At 44.5% G+C, this 18,146-nt stretch overlaps 1 protein-coding gene across 6 annotated transcripts in view; it reads right to left on the bottom strand.

The window, feature by feature from the left end:
• Positions 1–18,146, bottom strand: part of RERE (arginine-glutamic acid dipeptide repeats) — a 204,006-nt gene that overhangs the window by 146,297 nt on the left and 39,563 nt on the right. The window contains exon 1 of one of the 6 annotated variants that reach the window (XM_064678474.1): positions 15,265–15,339. The exons of the other annotated variants lie outside the window; for them this stretch is intronic. The gene's annotated coding sequence lies outside the window, so the exon portion shown is untranslated. Of the gene's footprint in view, positions 1–15,264; positions 15,340–18,146 lie in introns of those variants that run through there. 6 annotated transcript variants of the gene reach the window in all.

The raw sequence follows: 18,146 nt of genomic DNA on the forward strand, positions 1-18,146 counted from the left end.
CCTGGAATCCAGGCACACAATTCCAGGTGTTCCCCAGGACAGACACCGACCTTTTCCTTCCCCTGCTATTTCCCCACCGTGCCCTGAGCAAAGCAAAGATCTCACATTTCTGAGGGGAGATCTCACATTTCTGAGCCGGGTCTCGCACCAGCCACGCTGGCAGCTGCCAGCTCTGAGATCCCAGTTTATGGTGCTGCCCTCCCACTGCACATTCCACCCTCCCACTGAGACCCCCTGACCTGGGATGTCACGGCATCATCCCCAAATCCAGGTCGAGGGGCTGTTTGACAGACGAGCTGTGCAGGGTGACAGCTCAGATAAGATCCCAAATCCCTCTTCAACACGGCGTTGATGCCACAGAACTTGGGGGAAAGCAGCAAAGCCAGATTTCCCAAGGCAAAAATATTTCTGCATTTGTCACCAGGATGTTTTGCATGGCTTCAGAGTCAATTTTTCAGGAGGAAATCGCCAGGTTTATGGGGCAATCGTGAGGATTTTGAAGGATCTAAGACAGCAAAGTAACATTTCCCTTTGTGTTATTCTAAATTGGCACAGCACAAGTAGAACAACTTTTACTTGCAAGAGCTCCTAAATTCAGGAAGGACTAAGAACAACACTTAAGACAGTCAGCTTTGGCCACAGGGAACACTGGGACTGATATCTGGAGGGAGCAGCTCAGCTCCTGCCTCCTCCAAAAACGGGTGGGCGATTTATGGACCACGCTCCCAACAGTGACCCGAGAGCAGCTCCCAGAGAACAGCTGCTCTCACACAGCTTTACACACAGGCTGCCAGAAAAGTAATGTCCTTCCAAATAAGCCACAGTTTCTCCTCACACTAGTTCAAGAGCAGCAACATAAGATCAATACAGTCTTAGGAAGTTTCTGGGTTCCCAAATTTAGTGGATAAACGAGTTATGCTTTCTGTTCTCTCAGTGTGTGGTGAGGGCTGCAGCAAACAGCAGGACACTGGGGCTGTCTGCACACTGGTCACCAGCCCTGTGACACCCAAACCACTGCAGGAGCCTCTCCCAAATCCCTTCTCATCTCCATCACACATCCCCAGGACCTTCAGGGTCGAGTGGTTCAGTGGTGACCCCAAAAGCACAGAGCAACCAAGGTACAGAGCTGTGAGCAGAGCACAGAAATTCCCAGCCCAGCCCAGGGCATTGATCCACCCTATTAAAGGGGGAGTTCTTTATTAGAACTCTTCTTGTCGTTCAAAAAGGTGCTTTAATGGCCTCTGTAGTCATAACACACACGGGAACAAACAGCAATCCACAGGCAGTAAATATGAAGCCGTGTATTTACTGCTGCTCCTCTCAAGTCAGCCAGGCTAATGTCAATGATTACCACAAAATAGGTCTGAGTAATGCAAAGCAGTCATCCCATAGCACCATTAAAAAGCAGAGCTTTAAAAAATGACCATATAATGCAAGATAACTCCCTCCTGTTAAAGGCTGTTAGGGGAGAACAGGCCCACGGGACCTGCAGGAGCTGCTTCTGTAACAAGAACTGTTATCTGGGGAACTTGGAGTCATTGGGAGCCAAGGAAACATCTGCATTATGAGGTTGCTTAACAACATTTAAAACAGGAAAAAACCCCTCGTTGTTATATACAGCAGATTATTTTGAACAGTTTCCATCACGGGATCACAGAATATCCTGAGCTGGAAGGGACCCAGAAGGATCATTAAAGTCCAACCCCTGGCCCTGCACAGGACACCCCAACAATCCCACCTTGTGCTGGGTTTTATCAGGCACAATCACTCTGCTTTCCTCCCAGCCACCACACCTGCACAGCTGGATTGGCAGGATAACCATCCAGCCAACAAAATGCAGATAAAGAGACAAAAAGTGAGATTAGGGTGGAGAACCTAAACCAGAGGCAGTGGAGCAATTCCACCATCCCACCACAGATCAGCCACGGGACCACCCATACCCCAACACCCCATACCACCCATACCCCAACAAATAAATCACATTTTCCCCTGAGGAATCATCAAGTATTGTAAAAAAAACCCCTCATTTGTTGATAGAGGTTTCAGAAAAAAAAAGACAACAGATTTTGAGAAGTGAAAAGGGTTGAAAGCATGCATATGGATCTCTTGACAGGCAAGTCTGTGGCAAATAAAAAGAGAAATCTGTAGTATGTTTACTAAAATATATAAAATCTAAACATTGCCAAGTGCTGTAAATTCAGATCTGGGGAAAACCAACAAAGAAATCAAAGCATAAAGAGAGATTGCTGGTACACAATAACAACCAAGATAAGGGTCAATGAAACAGAATTGTGTCCCTTTTACAACAGCCCTGGTTTTACAGGATGTTTATCAATTTTACCAATAAAACAAATCCCTACACTTGCCTCTAAGTCACTTATTTTAAGACAGAGATGAGTTTTGTATAATACTGAAAACCTCCACTTGTGTGTGTTTATTAGAACGAGCCCGTTGCTGCCTCGCAGGCAACTCCAAGTGCAACTACACCCAAAACTCTGCCCACACCTCATTTCAGCTGCCAATTCTAAATTTTATTTTGGCACCTCCATCTCTGCCACATGGCTACAAATATCCCCCAAACTGTCACTCCCTGGGTGGATTTAGCTGTGCTTTTCTCCACTGGATATTCCATTTCTCAGTGGCTCAGCTGCCCCCCCTGCAAACCTTTCATCTTCCAGAAAAGCTGGAATAAATAACTGGAGTTATTTAAATCACCCAAACCAAAACTAGATGGGGGTTATTTTTGGGAGCAGCAAAGGCAAAAACCTCTGGTCTTCAGCCACATTAAGTGTTTTATTTAAACTCCAGACAACTGCCTGTGGATCTGAGCTCCTCAAAATGGAAGAGTAAGTGCAGGGTGGGCTCCCAGGATGAGCCCTGACCAGACATTCAGGGCTGTAATTAAAGCAATTCCTCTCCAAAGAAAGCAGCATCCTGAGATTTAGAGACTATCTACAAGACTGACTAAAGCTGCAGCACTTAAGTGCTCCATAAAATTCCACAAGAGTAGAAACAAAGAAATTCTCCTCTTTTGGTCAGAGGGGAGAAGGTACAATGTTATCAGAATAAACAGATTTTTTTCTCATCCGCTGTTTTAAAACACTTTCTGTACAAGCAGAGACAGATGATAAAACAGGGGATAAAGACAAGATAAGAGACACTTAACAGTGCTAAAAGAAATTACTTTAGAAGAACTGTAGCTTGAAAGTAAAAAGAAAAAAAAGACAACTTCTCCTTTTTCTCCTGGACTCTTTTTTGGAAAAAAGGAGGGACTTAACCTAATGTAATATATTGTTTTACTGTAAAAAAAAATTAAGTTGTTATATATATATATATGTATGTATGTAAATAAACTTGGTATTAGGGGAAGGGAAATATTACAAGTTGAATGTGTCTGAAAACTTCTTCCCTTTCACATTAGAACAAGTTGTAACGACCCCTTTAAACCGGCCTTTTGGAAACCCCTGTGTTTTTCAAACCACCACCCTGTCTTGAGAAACTGCCTTGAATTTCAGGCCCGGGTCTCATTTTCTCTGAGGAGCAGCTTATTTCAGTTAATGACAGAGCAGACGTCAGAATTTCCTTCCCCCCCAAGCCTCCCTTCCCGGCCGGGCAGGGCTGTTGTAATCAGGAGATTAACTGTGCTTATTCATGTGTGAAATGCAGGCTTGAGCCCTGTCTCCTATTAGAGACTGTCTGCAGCAAATGGTCAGCATATTCCTCATCATTTCATAACACTTAACAACTGAAATGGCTTCAATTACATCTCACTTCCTTTACTGCACTTAGAGAAAACAGCAATAAATACTTCGTATTTAAAGTGGTAAAACCCTACTAGTGCAAGGATGACCTTTGATCCTGACAGTGCCACACGAGGCAGGAGGAATATTATCTGAAAAGCAAACAAAATACTGCGGGCAAGGCAAAGAATGAAAGCACAGAGCCGTGAGACAGAGGTGTGCTGCTCAAAAAGGAGTTTGCAGCCAACCTCCAACAGCTCATTATCCCTCGGTGCTCTCGCTAAAGATCCCAAAACACGTGCTAAAAGGTCTTTGCAAAGAGGGGTCTGTGTTTCAAGGGATCTCATGATCTCCTGCCTGACCTCGAGTGATGGAAACCAAAGCTGTCAATGCTGGCAGTTGCCTTCTAACATCTTTTCATCCCAAAAATACAGCCAGGTGTCCTTTCCACCTCCCTGAAGGCAGCACAGTTGCCCCAGGTGAACTTCCCCCAGGATCCTACCCCACTTTCCTGGTTGGTTTTGTACTGCACACCAACCCCAGCCTCTCTCAGCTGCCCGGTGACTCCTCACTGCACAAACCTCCACATCTTTTCCTCCCCTCGGGTCTGCTTCACTCCTCTGAAAGTCAGAGAAGTTACTCTCAAAAAAACCCCCCAAAAACCAAACCAGTGCATAGTTCCAAAGATAACTGAAAAATTCCCCTCCTCTGTAGTCCTGTTACTGCTCCTGGGCAACAACCAGTTGAGTTCCCGAGGAGATTTGAAGCCCTGGTTTTAAGAACAGGCCCAGCTGGCAGGTCTCACAGTTTCAACCCTATAGACTGGGGTTTAAACAGCTCTCAGCCCCAAAATGACCCCACAGCACTCAGCTGCTAATGAACCCGAGTGAAAGGACCTCCCAAGACCTTCCATGAGGAGAGGAGAATATTAAGGCTCAGAGTGATTGATCTGAGCCTGATCCACAGCGAGGGAAATGTTTTAACGCTGCAGGAAATAACTTCTGGCTCTGGTCAGGCTGCAGATATGAACAGAATTCCCACTTCAGGACTCTCCATGCTCTGAACTCCTGGTTGACCAGAGCAGTGGGATCTGATGGAACAGGGGGAGGCACCACCACATCCTTAGGGCTGATCTTTGTTAAGCTGCTGAGAACAAGGCTGCAGAGTAAGACCATAAGCCATCAAGCATCAAATAAGCAATGCAAACAACCATCCAGCTCCACGTGAAGTGGCGTGGCCGTTAAAAAAAATAGAATAAAAGCAATAAAATTTTTATGAAAAAAATAAAATTTTTAAAATTTTTTCAAAATAAAAGCAATAAGATTTTTATTAAAAATTTTTTAAACACTTTTTAAAATAAAAGCAATAAAATTTTTATTTAAATAAATTTTTTAATAATTTTTAAAAATAAAATAAAATTTTAATTTGAAAATTTTATTTTTTAATAAAAATTTTATTGCTTCTTTAAAAAATTATTTAAAAATAAAATAAAAGCAATAAAATTTTTATTTTAAAAATTTTTTCAAATAAAAATATTATTTTATTTTTTAAAAATTAATAAAAAAATTTATTTCTTTAAATAAAAATTTTATTTTAAAAATTATATGAAAAATTTTTAATAAAAATCTTATTGCTTTTATTTTGAAAAAATTTAAAAGTTTTAATTTTTTTAATAAAAATTTTATTGCTTTTTTAAAAAAATTATTTTAAAAAAATTTATTTTTTAATAAAAAATGTATTGCTTTTATTTTAAAAATTATTTTAAAAATTTTTAATAAAAATCTTATCGCTTTTATTTTGAAAAAATTTAAAAATTTTAATTTTTTTAATAAAAATTTTATTGTTTTTATTTTTTGAAAAATTTTTAGTGGCCTCGTTCACACCTGTGACACTGTCACGTCCCCTCACCTGCCACCAGCAAAACCAGGAGGTGACACAGGGACAGTGGCAGCAGTTTGGTGGCTTTGGGCCTTGCTTGTCCTTTGTGTGCTGACTGACACATTCCCACAGAAATAAGAGACCTGAAACACGTGTGGACAAAAATGAGCACATGGGAAAGAAAAAAAAAAAAAGAAAAAGAAGAAGTAAAACCTCCTTAGCTTTCATAATTACATGCTAATACTCCATGACATGCAAATTAGGATCACACAAGCCATGTATCCTACTGAAAATACCTTCCAAATGGAGGGTCCTTTCCCTAAAGGAAGCACTATGAGGTTCCTAACTCTGTTTTCAAGGTGAAGGTTTAAGGTTAGACACCAGTAGAAGCTCTGAAAGAACATTAAATATTTAATAAAGCTACTTGGAGTCTGTAGTGAACAAGACACAGAATCCCAGAATCAGCTGGGTTGGAAGGGACCTCCGAGATCATCCAGTCCAACCCTTGATCCAACCCCGCTGTGGTTCCCAGCCCATGGCACTGATGCCACATCCAGTCTCAGCTTAAAAACCTCCAGGGATGGAGAATCCCCCACTTCCCTGGGCAGCCCATTCCAATGGCTGAGCAGCATTTCTTTCTGGAAAGAAATTCTTCCCAATATCCAACCTAACCCTCCCCTGGCACAGCTGCAGACCCAGCCCTCTTGTCTTGCTGATGGTTGCCTGGGAAAAGAGACCCCCTGGCTCCCCCCTCCTGTCAGGGAGTTGCAGAGAGTGAGGAGGTCTCCCCTGAGCCTCCTCTTCTCCAGGCTGAACAGCCCCAGCTCCCTCAGCCTCTCCTCACAGCACTTGTGCTCCAGTCCCTTCCCCAGCCTTGTTGCTCTTCTCTGGACCTGCTCCAGCCCCTCCATGTCCTTCCTGAGCTGAGGGCCCAGAGCTGGACACAGCACTCCAGGGGTGGCCTCACCAGCGCTGAGTCCAGGGGCAGAATCCCTTCCCTGGCCCTGTTGGCCACCCTGTTCCTGAGCCAGGCCAGGATCCATTGGCCTTCTTGGCCCCCTGGGCACACTCTGGCTCATGTGCAGCTTCCTGTCAGTCCAAACATGAGACTAAAGAGAGCACCAGAAGCTGTTCCCAGCAGTGTTTCATCCAGCTGTGACCAAGGAAAGTCTTTTAAGACCTTCTTTATTCCCACAATAACCTGGACCAGCGTTACCATATCTCACTTGTCCTTTCCAACAAAAACCTGAGGTGATCCTTTAGCAACCAAAGACAGCAAAACAAATGACATGACTCGTTATTGTTCTGGGGCACTGAAGTTTTCCAGCTCTGAGGACACCTGTGGGTGAAGTTTCCATCATTTAAAGCAGGTGAACATTCCCTAACTGGAGCAGGAGTTCAGAAGGATGCCCTGTCACCAAGTGTTTCCCTGCAACACAGACCTAATCAGGAGCTGACTTAAGAGCTACTTTTCAAAATACTACAGAAGAAAATTCACCAGGTGCCAGTTACCCAAGCAACTGGGACCTAATTAAATCCAGCCAGCACTTGAGGGATTAGCCCTGTTTTCTCCTCCAGTCCTGCAGCCTCTCCCATGAGATAACACACACAGCCAGGGGGAGATTTATTACTTGCTGACTACTCCTTAACATATGCTGATCTGGCCTTTGAATCAGAAGGAACTTTGGTTTAAGTGACATTTCAAAATAATTATGTACTATTTTTTATTCAAATTGTATTGATAAGACCAAGAAGGAAAAAAAAAACAAACCTCCCATGAAGGTATGAAGGGTTTTCTCAAGTTCTCAGCCCAAGTGAAAAACTTGTCATGATTTTTCAGTAGTGCTGTGCATATTATTTCTTTGTCCACTGCTTCCCAGACAGGGAGAACTACACTCACACTGCTCTAGAGTTTAAAAAAAAAAACCTCCCACAAACTAAAAGCCTTCTTGGAGAGGGGAAGGAAAAAAAAGGCACCAAGCCGAAACCCTCGAAAAACAACACATCAAAGCAAAGCAAAAACCCCAAACAAAGCAAAAACCACAGCAAGAGTTCTAAGAAAAAGATCCCTGTATAAACCTAGACAAAAAAAAAAAAAAACAAAAATCCCAAACACAACCACTGCCTTGCTCACACATTGAGCTTCAAAACCAAAACAGTCATCACATGCACAATTTAGGCTGGAAGAGGCAGGAAAAGTTTCAGCTGCCTCCTAAAGATAATCCCAGGGAAGGTTTTATGACTCATCATCTCTCCACACACTTATCTGCAGGACTAAAGCACTTGTTTATCTGCCTAAGAACTGTTAATATACTTTAGGACTTCCATGGAAGAGCTCTCCCATGAGACCCACACCAACCCCACGTGGCAGTGTGGGATCCACAGGGCAGAAAATGATCTCAGAGCTTTATCACCCTGATGCACAATGCTTAGAATTTCTCCCCCAAAATCCCCTCTGCTCCAAATGAACTGAAAGATGGTCAGAGATTTCACTGTCTGGGATCCTGTCACGCTCCTGAAATCCTAAACCATCCTGAACTCCTGCAGGAATGGAACAGAACAAGAGAGTTCTGTTTACCTTTGGCACCTCAGATCCCACAGTGCACCCTCAGAGGGGATGCACCCAGCCAAAAGCATGGATTCAATAAAGTTCTGTGCCAAAGCAGAACTTTACACAGCAGCATTTGTTAGAAAAGTCCAACTCTGAAGTTCAGATGTACATGTTGAGCTTCATTCCCATTTCTGTGACTGACTCTGTGCTTTAAAAATCCACAAGGAGTGCTTTTCCCAGCTCCATGGGGCTCAAGCATCTTTCCAGGGCAAACTTTGGACTCTTGGTCCCTCAAATCCAGCCCCTGACTCTCAAGTACCAGCAGACAACAGTGACCTGCTATGGGAGGTCACTTGTCCACTCTCATTCTCCCCCCACTGGAAAAAAGCCCTTGGTGGTACCTGGAAGCAGGACATGGTGCTGAATTCCAGCAAAACTATCATTCCTGGTTGGATTTAGACATCCCAGCTGTACTTATCTTCCACATTAACAATATTTTAGTTACAAATCACGTCACTCAAACCCCAGATCCCATTTGTGCACAAAGGCAAGTTAGACTAAAACTTATTTTTTAACCTTAAAAATTTGTGGAAGCATTTGATCACGTGCTACTTGAGTTAAAAACAGAGCATGAGGACTGATTTTTTTTTTCCAAGCAACACTTTTTCTCCTGTCAGGACAGCACAGAAACACCCCAGCAACAGATGAAGCTGCAAGAGCCCTGCTCAGCTGCAACTACTACATCCATTCAGGAAAGAATTCTTCCAATTTAAACCAGAGCACTCTCCCAATTTAAAGCAGACCACACTCCCAATTCCCTCAGCACCAGGGGTATGTGCTTGTTTAAAGAGAACAGACCCGAGGTGAAACGTTATCAGGAGCTGAAAAACCTCATGGAAAACCTCCACAACCAGATGGCATCATCTGGGGGGGTTTAATGCCACACTTCCCATTTCCAGCTGCAAGTGGCAAATACCAAACATGCCCTGAATATGCAAATTCTCAGCTCAACACAAAGGAGGACAAGGCAATTCCTGGGAAAGACAGGCAGTGCTGTTGGAACACACTGCACCCCGTTTTCATACACTACTCATAATTACTTTATGACACTGTGAAAGGGCAGTTGGTTTCCAGCTGATCTAATAACCTTGGGCTGCTCTTAACTCTTTAATACCAGCCTGAACCACAAGCCCTACTAGGCTACAACCTTAAGCCAATTACACCAGTCTAATACTGAACACCCAGGGTAGATGTGCTCTGCCTCACACTCACACCCCAGCACACAAGACACCAAAGAATAGTCAATTATTAAGCAGGAACTGCTATATATATATATATATATATATATATATATATATATAAATCCATTCCCAGCTCTGATCTCAAAGGAATAGCTTTATTACCAGGAAATGGAAATCTGATTTTTGGCTGCTTTGTTAGATTTCAATAGGAAATGGAGTGAGCACGGTGTGTTTTGACTGCTTGGAAGGGGAAATTCCATAGGGATCTGTGACTGTGTCAAACTCACAAAAAAAAAAAAAAGAAAAGAAAAAAAAGAAGTCCCCAACCTTAAGTGCCTGAATTGTGTTGACTCATATTATGGCTCAGTCATTTCCACACTGCCTTGGAATTTGGAATTGAAGTGCTGGCTGGGGCAGCTCCTGCTCAGCAGGCACTGAGTAAATGCAGGAAACTTCACCACGTGAAAAAAGACAAATCACTGAGTTGCCAACTTGTGCTGGGGTTAAAACCCCCACCCAGGGCAAGGACACAAAGGCTGGGAACTCCCCCCTCAGAGGAAGGGGCACGTTGTCCTGGCTGAGGTCAATGTGTTGACTTGGCAGATTTTTTCCACTGAATCCTCCCCAAGAAAGAACCCGAAGCTACTTCAGCTTTGAGTTTTAGAACCTTTTACTGCTGTAATTTTACTGAGGGGCAGGCACAGAGACAAAACTGGGACAGAACTCTGGATTAAAAGATCAAATGGGATGGCAAAACTCTGCATTTTCTCCACTTCCCACCACTGACCAAAGCCAAGGCCGTGACCTTCGCACCAAACCCCCCAGTGACATTCCAACCACAAGTGGTTTAAATTTTAAGCATCTAAACAGAGCAAAAGCTTATCAGACTCCAGGTGCTGCTCAAACATTTACTGCCTATTAACAAAATTTCAGTTTTATTTCAAAAACAAGTCATTTTGATCTCTACAAATAAGCCAGTTCCCCAACAAAACACTGCCAACCCCAAAGTATTTTCATTGGTAGCTTCAAGAAAATTCAAATCAGCACTTAAGACAAAACTTATTCCATGTAAAAATTAGTGTTACAGAAGCAGCAATTACCTAAACCCAGAGTGGTTGGTTTTAGTAGAAGGTTTACCTAGCACACAGCTTTTTACAGTCAGTTCATTTAAAAAAAGGGGAAAACACAGAATGAAAAATCTGCAAGTATCAAACTTTTAGGAACCAACCCTCACACAGTCCAGATTTGTTATTTCCCACTGTGTTGTCACCCTATGAAAAAGAGAGTGATCCCCATTTTCAGAGAGGAATAATTAAATCAAGTTTCCTTTTGGAATTTGCCATCACTTCCCAAGGGAAGTGCACAGCAACGTGGTTAATGCTGAATTTACAGCCATTATATAAAAAACACACTAAAAAATCTACACATCACAATCAAATCCCATTCAAATAAAACATTAATCCAATCACCCAGACCTTTTCTTGGCAAAACTTGTCACAAATGTTTCCTAGAGAAGGCCAGCTTGTTTTAATCATTTACATTTTTCAACACTATTTGTTCTCACTTCGTATCCAAAGGTCAGAACTCAAACCACTACCCCAGGCAAACTTTGGAATAAATACTATTTTTGTCCACTCTCCTGGAAAGAGTTTCACTTCTGCTAAGAAAGCTGGAGTATAACAAGCAGATTTCCCTCTGATTCATTTATGAATACTTTTCATAGGCAGCTTAGAGCAAGTTTTTCATGGCTCCTTTCCTTTAGTACTTGACTGTGTTACATCACTTGTGGCTTTTCCAACCTTTACTAATAGAGAAATTTATTCTGTGTGTATCTTCTGAATTACACCAACCTGAGAATCAGCCAAACAAGGAGCAGGGCTAAGCAAGGTCCAGCTGGAATTCCAGTTTTCCTGCCACAGCCCTTCTTCTCTAAACACCCCTTCTGAAATCATCTTGTTTTACAGGTATTAGAGAAGATTGGCACCTTAAGCTGCATGTTATTAGCTAGGAAATTACTCCAAAAAAGGCCTTCCCATCTTATTTTGGGAGTCTTCATTACACTGAATGCTTATATCCACCCCACTGGCAGTTCAGTGATATGTCAGGATCAGGAAAATGGAAGAATCTCCCCCTCATACCCAAAGCCACCTCTGCTGCCCCTTGGACACCCTGTTTGTGAAGCAATGCTCAGTCTTCTGCACACAAAGGTGAGAAACTCGAAGATTCCTGCACTTGACTGTCAATATTAAAGATTCACATCAGGTCACTTGCTATTCTAGGACTACAGTGATTTATACACCATTTCCCTTCTTTACCCTGAAAGTACAAAACAGAACTACTCAGGGTTCTTAGATGTCATTTCCTGAGCCTGGCACTTTAAACACACAAGGTTCAAACAAAAAAAAAAAGAAGTTATTTTAAGGCAGAGGGAGATATCTTGGCCAAGACATTACAGGTCACAAAACCAAATAAAACTCATCTGCAGCTTGTTGGGCCACTCACAGCTCTGAGCCACTGCTTCAGGAAAGGAGCCAGAGCTGCTCTGTACCTTCAGAGAGGTGAAAATGCTGAGCATGTGCATCAAACAGCACAGGCTGCATGGAATTCCTGCCTCCCAATGCCTGGAAAATGCTCACAGCCCTGTCCAATATTCTGTTGGGAGCCAAGTCCCCAACAACGTCCCCCCCCAGTTCCCAGCCCGGCTCCTGAGCTGCTCTGGTGTTCTGCCTGGGGCATCCCTCTCAGTCAGAAGGATTTGGTGAACTAAACAAGCCTGGTTGAGACCAGCAGCAGTTCAAAGGCAAGCTTCACCCAGATTTAGACACACACAGTGACCACCTGAGCGCCACAACCGAGAGCTGGGGACTCCAACAGCTCCAGTCAACACCTTTTAATCCATTCCTCTGCCAGAGCCCAGCCCAGTGCTCCAAAGAATAGCCTTCATTTGAAAATCACTTGGCCAAAAGAGCATTTCATGACAATCTCAAACACACTATACCCCTATTTCTGCAATTGCCTTCACAATTGGTTTTTTTACCAGTAACTGGATCTCAGGAGAAATATTGTATTATCCACATTTATCAACAAATTACAGAAATACTGGTCTCCAGTGTTTTACAAACTGGTTTTACTCCTAGTTCAGCACACACAGTATCAGCACAATCTCTCTGTATCACTTGAAAAAGTCCCAGGACAAGGAAAGATTAACACATGCACACTGACCCAACACTCTGAGCCAGCTCTAGAAAGCTGCACATCCATTAAAGAATTAAAAAATTAGCAAGGTCGGGATTCCTTCTGGCTACTCTTAAGCAAAACAATAGGCAACATAACCCCTCTCAACCCAAAAGACAAGGAGGTTTAGGATTAGTTCAATGATAAACAGCTTATTTCTTTCCCACACACACACAAAAAAAATCAAACTCAAGCCCTCTGGCAATGAACTCTTAACCACTCACATCAGGAGATAAAAGCCCCATCTTGTCACCTCTGCATAAATAAAAGCAAGCAGAAGAGGGGTTGAGAGACACACCAAGGGATTCTCTACAACCTGTAGTAAAACGGCAAAGCCAGGCGATGCATTCCGACAGAACAGCTGTACACATCATTATGTTAATTAAAATTAAAGTCTCATCTGCTTAGCATACAAGCAATTCACTGAACCTTAGTGACAATAGGAAGGAACCATTTCCTCCAAGGGACATAATCACACACAACTGGAACAAGTTGTCTTGCTCAGACTCAAGGCCACAGCAGCGAGAGGAGATAGAAAAGTATTCAAGAAACAGTCCCTGGCTATTTTAAGTAAAACAAAGCACTATCAACTCCAAAACACACACAAAGGAAGTGGTCGGAGAGATTACGTCAGCCCTTGCCTCAATTCATAAATCCTGACCGCAAAACAAGACGAATTCTCAACTGCCTCTCTCTGGAAAGATGTTTTAAGTGAACACAGGCAGCCTGTGCCCTAAAATCCGCTCTCGAGCAACACTCGCTGATGCATCACTTTGAAACAGCGACGGGGGGGTGAAAAAACTCGTGTAATCCCGGGCAATTCTCTCCTGCTGCCAGATCAAACAACATTTCCACAAGTGCCTGCCAAGCACCCGGCCTGCCAGAGCACAGCGAGCACTCGAGTGCTCGGGGACTCCAAACCACCTTTCGCCGGGTCCCAGAGATCTTTATAAAATAGTTTAAACACTGCTAAATTACAGGGTTGGAAAAACAAATAAAAGCTTTTCAATGCTGCTGCTCCTCCACCGTTCTCGGCTCGCTGTTAAAGGCGTCCCAGACGTTCTGTCTTGTGACAGTCACTGGGCAAAAGTGCTCAAAAAACTGCGACTGCCTGCAGGAACAAAAACTGAGAGAAATGTGGAGTTGGTCGCACGTCTGGAACTAATTGCCTGCAGATTAACGGCTTTACGTTGGAATAGTGCTGTCTGTAGGGTTTGAAATCCAGCTGACTTTAAACTGATTCCCAGAAAAAAACACATATCTGTGGAGCATCTGAAACTACACTTCACTAGATTTCTGTTCTCCACTTTCTCCTGCTTCACGCCCCAACATTAATGTTAAGTTTAAAACAAACAACAGCAACAAAAAAAGAAATTCAGTGGCCTTGTCAACTGGCATTTTCACTCCCCTCCAATTAAAGCCGCCCCATATGGCTGGAAGGAGCCATCCAGCCACACAATGCCCCATGCAGGGAGAAGCCACATGGACTCAGAGGAGCTTAAAACCAACTGCAAAACAAAGCAGAGCTGGTTTCTTCCTCAGGAAACAAAGTGGCCGAGCAGGTCTCCTGTCACTATCTTTATCCACCATTAAACGTCGTTAAAAAAAGTTACACACACGCTGTCCCAATTAGTACTTCAAAGGCATTCCATTGTATCAAGAGCAATGAAAAAAAGTACTTTCTTCCAGGATAAGGCAAACGCAATCCTTATCTCCTTATCTCGTTTGCTTTTAAAAAACAGAATTAAACACTAGCGGCTGAACTGTTTATATTTAGACCAGGGAGGTAAAGCGTTTGTTATGGAAAGAAAACCCCGCAGCCTTATGGAACACTCTGAACTTTGCCAGGCCAACAACAACCTACCCACTGACTCGATCCAACTTTTTCTGGGGAAAAAAAATAAAAAAATAAAAAAAACCAAAACAAACCAAAAGGAGGAAAAGAGAATTAAGTCAAGCCTTTCCTCCACCCAGGTTATCCTTGGCCAGGTAACAATTGAAAAGCAGCTCTTGGGAGCACAACCTGTGCACGTAAAGGCACCGAGTCACCCAGTCGGGCACCTTCTCCAGGGATGTTTCCAAGCGGGATCCCAGACCCTTCCTCCGCCTTGGCCAAACTCCGGGGGAAGGTCCGGGGGGGCACCCACCGCCAGCCCCGGGGGTGGATGGGGGGGAACCGGGAAAACACCCGCGATCCCGGGAAAACAAACCCCCCGATCCCGGGAAAACAAACACCCCGATCCTGGGAAAACAAACCCCCCGATCCCGGGAAAATACCCCCGATCCCGGAGGGGCTGTGCTCTGGAGCCGGGGGGAGAGGGGGGGGCAGCCGCGGTGTCCGGGAGGAGGAGGAGGAGGAGGAAGGAGAGGAGGAGGAAGAAGAGGAGGAGGAGGAGGAAGGAGAGGAGGAGGAAGAAGAGGAGGAGGAGGAGGAGGGCTCCGGGAAGGGCAGGCACGGAGGAAGCGGGGCCGGGAGGCGCAGCTGGTGAACAAAAGGAGGCCCCTCCGCCGCCGCCGAGCAGCTGCTCCGAGCGGGGTCTCCCGGGCCCGCCGCCCCCTCCCCGCTCCCGGCACAGCCCCCCCGGGTCCCCCCCGCTCACCCCCCCCGGTCCCCACGCACCGGCCCCGGTCCCACGCGGCGGGGGCAGCTCCAACACACACGGACACACGCGCGGCTCCTTCCCCGCCTCCTCCTCCTCCTCCTCCCCGCCCGGCCCCGCCGGAACCGGGAGCCCCGTGATTGATGGCAGCGCTTTAATAGCGTGGTCAGCGAGAAAAGGCATCTGCAGCCGGCGGAGCAGGAGCAGGAGGAGCAGGAGGAGGAGGAGGGAGGCGAAGCATCTCCCCCGGGGCTCTCGGCGCTCCCAGCCCGCGGTGCTGCAGGAATATCAATGGCCCGGCCTCCCCCGAGCTCGGCACGACACGGGGGGGGAAATGCGGCTGCAACGGGGGCCGGGGGGATCCCAACACGGCCCAGGTGGGGAAGGGGGGATGCCCGGCCAGTGCCACCTTCAGAGACACTTCAGGAGGGGGGTTTTGTTGCAGCGCGTTCAATTAGTAAGCCATTTTGTTTAAAATCCCTTCCTACCATGTCTTCCTTCCTTCCCCCCCTCTTTGAAATAGAAATTCATCTGCTCGGCAGAACGCGTTCCTTTTAATTGTGTTTAATTGGGTTTTTTTAAATAATGACTATTTATCTCACTGTGCGTCTCCACGCAGACCTGGAACTCATCTGAGCCTCACAATGTCTTGCTCTGTTCTTCACCACCACAACCATGACCTTTCAGCTGCTAGTACCGACTTAATTTTAGAGCAAAGCTTTGCTATTTCCCTTGCAGAATAACACGCAGAACAAGTCATCTATGTAATCCATTACCTCGGGGCAACGTACACTTTATCCCTGCCGAGCAAATCCATTTCCTAGGCGTGCAGTAATATTTTACCCATAAAATAAATACGGCAGTACACCTTCCCAGAGCTGGCTTTACAAAGGCCAAGTTAAAAAAAAATAAAATAAAAATTTAGAAAAAATAGCAATAATAATAATAATAATAATAATCATTAAGGTTCACAGACCCAGTTAATTAGAGTGACACCCTCAAGTCCTGCCTGCCAAGTTGATCTTTCCAGATGCTGGTAATTATTTGTAGTTGTGTATTTTCCCCTCTATTTACCCACACAGATTTCTACCATGTCTCATACCATAACCCAGGAGTCCTTCAGGAGACAAAGACCCAACTTTGAAATTTATTCTGCGCTTTCTAGAAATAGCTCCCTAAAACCACAAGCCCCAGCTGAAGGAGCTGATTAATTCTAATGCCCTTGCCACATCACAGGACTGCTCTGATCAATACAAATTGAAGCTGGTGTATGGCACGAGCTCTGCTCCTGCAATATTCATGGTACAACAGCTCCCGAGCTGGAGCCTGTCTTTGCCAGACCTGGTTCAAAACAAGCTTTGTAACCAAGTAGCCGTGTGAGAGCTCCAAACCTGCCAGAGCTGAAATTCAATCCTCCAGTCAGCACAAAGAAACCACATTGCATTTATCCTCACTCTTCAATTTTCTAATCAAATGTGGCCCAACACCTGGCAAATCGTGGAGGGGAACTTGCTGCTCCAGTGTGTATTTAAATCAGCGTTTACTCCTAATGACTTCCAAAAGAGCTTTCCAGCAGTAAGTTAATTCAGGCCAGGTTCCATCAGTTGAAAAATACCCTGCTTGACGGTACTTGTTCAAAACCACCTCATCCCTTTAGGGCAGATGACCCAGCCAGCTTGGACCACAAATCCTTAAAGTCAGAATATATTGGAAAAACGCACTCAAATAATAATAATAATGATAATTTTAAAAGGTACAGAATTGTTTGTATCCCAGGAGGATGGAAGTTGTTCAAGCAGTGCAGGGAACAGCATCCAGCAGTCTGAGCACAGCAACAGAACTGGAGACTATTCCTGAATCTCAGACACTGTCTTGCAGATCCAAGACAAACCAACTTCCGAATTCAGCAGTGTGGGAGACGGCAGGGAAATCATCCCAAGCCCCATCTGCTTGTACACAGCACACTGGAGATCCTTCAATGAACAGAAGAGCCACAGCATTCAATCACCAACATCAGAGACAACTCAACTCTCACTAATTGGCTTTCCTGTGAGATATGGAGATCTGCCCCCATTTCAGAGACTGAAAGGAAAAACATGCACAGAGTACAGCCTCGAGCTCCATTTTGCAACAGGGACTTTTCAGCTTGCCTTTTGGAACTGGATCACAAAAGATCTTTCCTTGGCCATGAAATGCACCTTTGCTGGTTCACAGCATCATAAACTCAAACAGCTTTGCTTTTAACATCACTTCTGGAAGCTTGATGTCTGGAAAAGGGGGAGGGGAGGGGAAATGTGAGTTACACATACACAAAGCCCAACAAGACTATGTAAAATCTACCTTCACATGAGTTAGGAGAGAATGAGAGTTTGAGTGGAGTTGGAACAAGTGCCCCCAGCCCTCACAGGACACGTTGTTGTGCTCGGTCCGGTGTGCAACAGTTATCTGGTGTTACACAATGAACTGAAGCTCAATTCCACCGCCTGCAAAATCCATCCCAGCTTTCCTGGCAGCCTCCATTTATCAAAACAAGCCTGTCATGTCGAGTACCATTAACAGATAATGAACTGAGACAAGGGATGCAGTTACAAGCAAAGCACTCCGCATGCTGCAGGCCCCAGCACACAGCCAAGGGAGCTGATATTTACTATAAACACCGTAATTAAATAGAACACCTAGTTGAAGAAACATTAAGGTCGTGACAATAAACAACAGAAGCTGGAAATCTGAAAAAAAAATTAAAAAAAAAATAAAAAAATAAGGCTTTGACTTGCTGTCAGTAATTCCTGACATTGCTTAAAGGCATCTGCACACACAGAGCTCAGCGCACCTTCCCTGCCTGCTGCTGAAATCTGGGAAGCACCTGTTTGTGTTTTCAGCGCTTTCCCCGGATCCTGTAGCA

Source organism: Pseudopipra pipra, chromosome 22 (genome assembly GCF_036250125.1).
Source record: "Pseudopipra pipra isolate bDixPip1 chromosome 22, bDixPip1.hap1, whole genome shotgun sequence".
NCBI classification, from domain to species: domain Eukaryota; kingdom Metazoa; phylum Chordata; class Aves; order Passeriformes; family Pipridae; genus Pseudopipra; species Pseudopipra pipra.